The sequence below is a fragment of the Astatotilapia calliptera genome, chromosome 20 (assembly GCF_964374335.1).
Source record: "Astatotilapia calliptera chromosome 20, fAstCal68.1, whole genome shotgun sequence".
NCBI classification, from domain to species: Eukaryota; Metazoa; Chordata; class Actinopteri; order Cichliformes; family Cichlidae; genus Astatotilapia; species Astatotilapia calliptera.
This window is the reverse complement of record NC_137441.1, coordinates 34,748,079-34,757,144: the sequence shown is the minus strand read 5'-3', so window position 1 is coordinate 34,757,144 and position 9,066 is coordinate 34,748,079.

Sequence of the window (9,066 nt, the reverse complement as noted above, 5' to 3'; positions counted from 1 at the left end):
TATATTTAATAAGATACACTTGGAATAGCCCCAACAGCCCAGTGTGAATGGATGGAAAGAATGACTTCAAGATATCATCATAATCACATAGAGGGTGAACCTTAAGAAAGAAACATTTTCATCTGTAATTTTAACACAACAAACGCCTCATTTGTGTACAATTAAACCGAAAGAGTCTCTGAAGAATATCCCGTGAGCCTGGTCAGTGATCACACATGGTTTCATCAATCGTCAATCACATGTTTACCAGAGTCTAGCGTCTGAAGTTGTGCTCAACAGCTCCATTAGCGAACAGAAAGCTGCAGTTAGGAGTATACAATCCCAACCATTAAAAATGGATGATGAACTATGGGCCAGTTCGGTTGAGTGTGAATAATTCATACTCAGAGGGATTGTTGAACTGTATGAGAGATACTATCACACATATGCAACAAAAGCCTCATAAGATTACACAACTGTGATTATGATTATCACCACTACAGTATTACTCATACCCTGGGAACCATTTAAAGCAGTGTAATCTTTTGAAACTACTGACTGGCCCTTAGGTAAAGTGAGGCAGAAGTGAACAAAGCAAGTTTCTTCTGAAATAGTGATCTTCCTATAAAAAGTACCAGATTGCTGTTAGGCTTTTTTGGTGATTTTTGTGTCATTGTGGGCAGATGTGGGCAGCTTTCCAGTGGCATCTTTATCTTCACTTCTCCTCTATCACTCCCCACCTGTCCCATGGTATTGTATCTCCCCTGCCTTCTTACAGCAAATGATCTCTAAGTGGCTCATAGCCTGGAGTTACTTTGGAGAGTGCATCTTAGAGCCAGGGTTTAACTACTAATAAAAGTTGCAATAAGGCCCAAAGTCACCTTATGACTAAGCATTTGAAGTTACAGGAAGCATACTAATGGATACCAACAACAGCCGTAGACAAGGATTGTTATGGGAATGTAGTGAATAGGAAGTGCAGTCCAATTCAGGATATTAACAAATATAAGTTTACACCTTCACACATATTAATTTGAAAGTGAACATGTGAAACCTACTGCAATTATGCACCCAAACAATCTGTGGTTACAGCGACTTGGCTATGAAGAAACCCACCGAAGCAGCCGGCCTCAGACCCTGAAATGTCACAGTAGCAAATCTGAACTTGTCTTTAAGCTCGAACAAAGCCCACGGTTACCACAAGGGAATCATCTGGAAGCTCACAACAGCCATTATCTCTTTTATTACAATGACATTAACACTCACATCAAGCCTATTGTGTCTCCAGGCTCAAACGCAGTGAGTCTGAAGTGCAATGCTAGTAGCTGTCAGTCAAACTAATGCGCAATACACTGTCTGTTGACTAACTGCCTAAGCTCCCGATGAACAAGCAATTCAAGTTTAGCAACATTTCCAAGGAACAGACACGTAAGCTAAGAGAGAAGCCATCATCAGCATTAAGCAAGACACACCCAAATACTATAACGAAAGAAAACAAACATTGTAAAAAATCATCAAATAATAACCTTCAAATGTGATGTAATATGTTGTTATTTAGGCTGTTTTCTAGGAATCCGATTGATGAATAAAATATTCAAATATCCACCAAATGAAATACTTCTATCTGTCTTTTTTCTTGCACTTCTCCAATTAAACAGATTAAGTAATAAAGAAAATGGATCGATCAGCAGCACCACTCAAGTGAGGGTTCTTTTTTCTCTTTCCAAAGTCCAGCAGCTACTAGCCAGTTGTTAATAATAAATATAAGGCTATTCTACAACCCAAATTCCAGTTGGGACGTTATGTAAAATGTACATAGACTGCAATGCCGTAAACCCATATTCTATTTGTAGCAAAACACAGAAAACATATAAGTTTGAATTTGATGGTAACAACACATCTCAAAAGAGTTGGGACAAGACCAACAACAGTCTGTAAACATCTCTGAACTGAGGAGACTGGACTTAGAGGAGAGCAATTTTGTACCATTCTTGTCTGATATAGGATTCTAACAGTCCTGGGTCTTCTTTGCATGGCACAGATTTAACCCACATTTGTGGATGGCACAGTATTCATGTACCATTTCTGGCAGTGTTTCTGAGCCAATTGAGTGGTTTCCATTACAGAATGCATTTAAAACATGCTCATGATCAGATCATGAGCATGAAACATTGACTTTTTGGCCTTGTTCCTTGAGCACGGATTTCTACAGATCTGTTGGTGATATTATGTACCATAGATCAGCGGTCCCCAACCCCCGGGCCTCGGACCGGTACCGGTCCGTGAGTCGTTTGGTACCGGGCCGCGAGAGTTGAGGCTCAGGTGTGAAATGTGTGGTTTTCAGTTTTTTTATCGGTTTTCAGCGTTATTTTGTTATCGTTTTTACCGTTAACTCGGTTTTCCTGGGTCTTTTCACGTGTGTTATGAATAAATCTTCTTTTTTTCGGTACCGGTACTACTTTCATTTTGTTGTATTTATCCGCGACACCTTAAAGGCCGGCCGTGAAAATATTGTTGGGCATAAACCGGTCCGTGGCGCAAAAAAGGTTGGGCACCGCTGCTATAGATGATGAGATAATGACAAAATATTCAAAATTTTACATTGAGGAACATTACCGGTATTCAGAAATTGTTCCACAATTTTCAGATGTGATTTTTAGTATTATTATTTTTATTTTTGTAGATTGGTAAACTTCTTTTTTTTATACTCCAATCATGTTACTGATCTAATTAACATAATTAGTTGCAGGACGTCCCTTACATTTAAACTTTACAGCTTTTTCAGAAAGGGCTTTGTAATATTACCCTTTTCTGTATTTTCTAAAAATTAATTACTTGACATTACTAAGAAATGTGTTTGTTATTATTACTTTTAACTTTTTTTAAAAGAAAAACATCAACAGTGTTTGAATCAAATAGTCCTCAATTAAGTTGATAGAAGATTAACTAATGTTTGCAGCAGCATCTCCCCTGCACTTCCCTCTGATTCACTAGCTGCAGGTAACGCTTCTGGTGAGAGGCTCTCAGCCTGTAGCTATGTTTAGAAGAATCTGACAAATAGTCAAGAGTGTACTTCTTAAAGTTAACAGGGGAGAACAGAATGTGGGGACAGCTGCTAGTTTGCTTATCCTTACCCTTTAGCAAGACTAGGCACCCTACACAGTTAGGTCCATAAGTTTCTGGACAGAGACACTGTTTTTGATAATTTTGCTGCTGTATGTGACAGAAGTGTAGACTATTTTGCAAAAGTATTTATTTACTGTTTAGGAGCTCAGTAATTTACTAATTACAGCCATTATAACGTGCAAAAAACGACACAAAAAAATAATGAAGAAACTGAAAAAGTAAGCAGTTTCACAGACAGATGAAACCAAGATGAGCTTCTACCAGAATGAAAGGGAGTGAAAGGTATGGAGCAAGAAAGAAAACAGCTCATGAGCTAAAGCACATTATTTGCAAACATGGCAGAGGCAATGTTGTGGCATGGAGATGTATGGTTGCAAGTGGAACTGGTCACTAGTGTTTATTGATAATGTAAATGCTGATAGAAGTATCAGACTTGGATTTTCATCCAAGTATTAAAAACAATTGTTAAATCTAACATTATCTTACTTAGTTTTTCATTTCTTTTTTCGGCCTACATATAAACAGCTGTAATTCCTAAGCAGTTAATGCAATATTTTTCTTAATCCCCTTGAAAAAAAAGCTGAAAGTATGCACTTCAATTACTTCTTGACTGATCTGGTGTACAGAAGCACAGCTGTGTCACTGTTTCAAGAACTAATGGAGCTAACAGTATGTGTTTACGATTCAAAATTGAGGTCCTATTATTTTGTATCCAAATTTAAAATGATAAACACAGAAGAAAAAGAGCAGAAAATCCTCATGCTTTAAAAAGCTGAGTCTAGTAAGTATGAACTGATTCAATTACCATAACCCTGTTTCATTTTCAGTCGTCTACTCATTTAAGTGCTGCACCCTGTACCGGACTATCACTAGATAGACTAGATAGACTATCAAAAAGCATGCATCTAATCGAAGACTTGCTGCACAGTGATTAAAAAAACTACAGAAAACTGGGTATGTTTGGGTAACCCACAGAGGACATACTGTAGTGTACAGTGAGTCTAAAAAGGTAAAGGCTAACAGGATGTAGGGAGCATAAAGGGGGAAAAACAACAGCCGATAAAGAGAGGGAAGTTGCCCTTTAAGCAAGAGCTTATTTGCCCATGTCCCCAGGGCAAGGAGTTCCCATGAAAGCCACATACCGGACAGAGTTATCACAGCACATCAAACACGTTCAACCATCACTGTCTCTCACACCCGATCAGTCTCCCTTCCAAACACACCCACATAGACTCACGATACAGATATCAGACGGCAGGTTAGAACAAACTTTATCCCTCTGTCCCTTCAGCACTCTTTGTATCTTTTATACACAGACAAAAACCACACACACAGACACACATCGAAAGCAAACTGTCACTAGCACCCAAACTGCATGTCCCCTTTCAATGAAAGAATGCCGAAAGGAATTTCCTGACACCAGCCAAATGACCAAGCAACTGCCCGTGTGGGCAAGCGTGGTAAACTAAAGTTAAAGATAATAAAACCAATGCTGCAGCTAAAACTATGACATCTTGCTTTGGCAGCAAAATGACTCTGGTGCGTAGCGCGCATCAAGTTCCCGTGTCAGAGCCGTTGTCTGTTCAGTTTTCTATCAGTGCCGAAGTACATGAGAACTAAACAACTGACGTGCAGCAATCCTCCTGCCCTGCAGGCTACGGTGAGGCTCCTGCATGGGAGAACACCTGCTGCTGCCTAATCATTATTGAAATGTGCACCAAAAATCAATGTGACAACTTTGCTTCAGTGATGTGACTTCTGTTCTATTCTCAATACCCACTGAAGCCTCTGTTTGTTTTCACTTATAACTTTTACCTCTATGCTTAAACGTGTGAAGCACAGGAAAAATGTGCTCTGTGCAACTTGTGTTTACGCTCATTAAAGACAAAAGCACAAGTCCTAGACAAACATATATCTTTAAACACAACAAATATGCTGCAATCCGGTTGCACAACTTCCATAAATCACTTCACAGGGAAGCAGAATAATCCCTCAAAACAAAAAGCCGCTGAAAAATTAAGCAGGCATACAAAGGAAGAGCCAGGGGACTGTGTGCGTGTGTGCGTGTGTGCGTGTAAGTGCAGACGGCTATGTTTTTGCAATTGAGGGGGACATACAGATGAAAAAAGAAAAAAAAAAGAGCGACTATAAAGTGGCGAGGGGTACAGCAAGGGATTGTAGTTGGTGGGAGCGGGCGGTCAGCAGAGGCAGAGGGAAGGAGTGAGTTGAGTGGGGGTGGGGTGGGGGCAGAAGGGGTGGGAAAAATGTGTGTGAAAGAGAACAAGAGAGCGAAAAGGGAGGGCGGTGGGCTGGCACAGACAAAAGGTGGGGGCGGCCTGATAAAATATGTGCCAATGTTTGTGTGAATGAAAGCAGTGACTATAGCTAAATTTCTGCACCAACAAAAGCAGCTACAGTTGTGCACGGAGAGGAGTGGAGACATACCTTTAGTGTTTAGAAAAGGCTGAAAACATGAGGTGATTATATTAGCGCAGGAATAGTTTCCAATGGCATGTTCTGTGTCACTGCCCGACTCGGTGCAGAAGGCTGAGGGAGAGCAGGGTAAAGGACCATAAACATATAAATGTACTTTAAGTGCACGCCTAAAATCAGAAATAAATTCTTAAAAAATATTTAAATAAATAGAGCTCAGTTCTCCATTCATCATTGATCCCATCATTTTTAAAGCAATAAACACCAAATGTCCCGCCGTGACAACGTCTCGACTCTTAGGACTCGCTCTTGGTCTCATGTGAGCGGTTATCTCACACGGTTAAAATAAGACAGAAGAGGCCATGTGAAAATATTACCACTGGATTTAGAAACTGTGAAATTTTCCGCTATTTTTTATTTTTCATTTGCATAATGTAGATCAAAAAAAGTTAATTAAGCAAATAAATGGGAGATTGCGCTCGCTGCTCTGGAATGGAAATGATAATAACGCATTACTACAGAGACACAATTACCACGGGGCAAAAAGGTTTTCCATCAACTCGTTCTTCATTTAAAATAACAAAACGAATGCCTTGTAATCAAACTTCCAAGGCTAAACTGGTAGTTTCAGATGCAGTTTAGGCATGAAGTTATTATAGCAAAGTGTATTATCAGGTCATTTGCATGTGTCTAGTCTAGTCAGAGGCAGAACTTTGCATACTATCCCTTTGTTGATTTTCTTGACTGAATGAGCACGGTTACAGTGTACCAGGGAGTCAGGGATTAGTAGAAATGTTTAGAAGATCCAATTGGCAAGAAAAAATCTGGCTGCATTTAAGTGACTGATTCATTGAATATGTCTCATGTGCAGATCAAAACCTAACCACATAAAACCACTTCCCGTCTGCAACACTAACTTTTCCACACATAACCAATACAACAACTTGAATCTGTCCAAATTCTCACAACTGCAAATTCGTCCCACAGAGATTTAACCTCCTAGGACCTGGCGTCCACATATGTGGACATCACATTTTGGGTTATTTAGGCCAAAATACTCAATGTTGCTCTACAAGGGCCTGATATCCTCTTACGAGGACGTTATACTGCTACTGTTCTATCAAAATTTTAAACGAATATCCTCATATGTGGCTCTCATTTATTAATTTTTTTTTACATTTTTAATTTATTAATTAATGCCGTGGAAGAGTTCGGGTCTTAGGAGGTTAAAGAGGAGATGGAGGCCGAGTGATATGGGGAGACAGGCTAGAGGTAACACAAGGTCTGAGAGCTGCTGGCCAAATTTTGAATGGGCCCAATGTCAAGCGGAAGCTATTTAGAACAACACAGGTCTCAGCTGTTGGCCACAGATAAAATATAAAGGCAGATGTGTCTGTGTTTAACGGGTATAAATACTTTTTAAATTTCAATACAAAATAAAAAAAAAAGTTGAGACTAAAGTGATTATTTCTCCACCTCGACTACACAAGTGCTTCCGCACATGTTGCTTTCTTCTCTGGAGCCCAATGAAAAATATCGAATCCTGGTTACCAGGATCAAACACACAATTATTTGTTCTCTTCCCATTAGGGAAACGCAAGGCTGAAAACACAACAAGGACTTTTGTCCAATCCAGGTCAAGCATGGGAGAGTAGAGTGTAGGTAGCACACACGGAGTACTGTTCACCGAGAGAGGGAATATGTTATCTAACCCTGTTTTTTTTTTTTTTGTTCTCTTCCATTCCCCTTTGCGAGCAGAGCTGTCCAGTTCTGAGAGATTCCTATGGTCCAGGTGCGGGAAAGGCTCCTTAATCAGCCAAAGTTGAAACAGGATTACATGTCACTAAATTGGCTTACCACTCCTGGAGTTCCTATGAGCCTTCCCATTCCCTCAGTCACTGAACTTTCATGGATGCTGGAGTACTCTGAGCTCAGCATAGTGTTGATTTCAGGAGTTTAGCAAGTGCCCTCTCTAATGTTTTGAATGCACCACTACTACTCTCATCTGGATAAAACCACTGTTTTGCTATAGATCAATGGTGAAGTTAAGGGAATGCATACATTTATAAATATTATATCAATACCTTTTGCTGCTGATGGGAGACAGCAGGGGTGATTTTCATTTTTTAACATTAATTGGCAAATTGCTTAAAGCCCCCATGATGTGGCCGGTCACGCAGTACTCACTGGTTCGTGTATGTTATTCATAGGTATATAAATACATGGTACCAACACAGTGATGCCTGGATGTGCATGCACCATGATGTACAGCTATTGGCTAGCAGATAGCTCAGCTGACTTTGGAAACGCCACGCATAACATAGAGTACAATCACGATACAGGGCGAGAGCATAGTGACTGAGACGGCTGACACCATCACAAAAAATAAATAAATAAATCATCAAACCTTCAGGACTTGCCCTGAGCACATTTCAAATCACTCGAATGATGGGCTCACTGTTGGTGTGTGAGGGCCCGCAGGTCTGCACTAAGTGTTTTAACACCGCGTGAATTAAAATGGAATATTATGTGTCGGGATGATAAACACCTCCTGAGCGATCTCTTAATACCCAAACAGACGGACAAAATAACAACAGCACCTCACCGGGGCACCACAGTCCAGTAATCACGCAAATTACTATCTGCACTGTAAATGAAAATAACAACAAACATCACTCACCCAAATGCAACATCGCAGCTCGTCGGTCCAGCGTTATTTAGACTGAATAGCTAGCAAACTCACAGAAAACTGGATATAGTCGGCTATCTATCTACAAACCTTGGTGTTATTTACAGGAGATTTACACTGGACTTTCTGCCTACAAAAATATTTTACACACGCTCAAAAAATGTATAATAAAAAAGCTTCGGCAAAACAAAAATAAAAAATCCGCTGGGTTCGTTTGTTGCTGTCGTTTTTTTTCCTCTTTACATTTTACAGGCTTCTCGCGGTGTTGTCAGGTTGAAAATCCCCACCGGAGTCGTCGATCCTCGGTCTGTGTGAGACACGGGCGCGGAGCACTTGGGATACGTGTATCCAGTTTAGACGATGCTTGCCGTCGGTCTACAGATTTTCTCACTCGCTGCTCGGTTTGTCGGCTCAAAGTTGACCAACCCGCCATTCATGTGTATCCGGAAAATATCAGCAACTTATGTACATAATTTACAACGTACGAGTCCAACGGCCTTCTGCAGTTTCTCGCGTGTACTGAGCGCGCGCCGCCTGCCAGTTCTCACTTGCCACAGGGCTCATCATCAGCCAGAGGACGAACACAAACCGACAGTTAGCTTACTACGCCACTAGAGGGCGATACGCCGCGTGTTTATGCCCGCAGTTTATCGTGTGGATATGGTGATGCATTCAAATGCTCGTCGTAAAAAATCTGTTTCAGGGGAGGAAGCAGGGTTTTCAGCGGTCTTGCAAAGGCAATTGAAACATTATGTGTGACTGACAGAGACACGGCTGCATAAATCTATATACTATTATAAAAAATAATTAATTCAAACACTATGTTTATATGTGTGTTT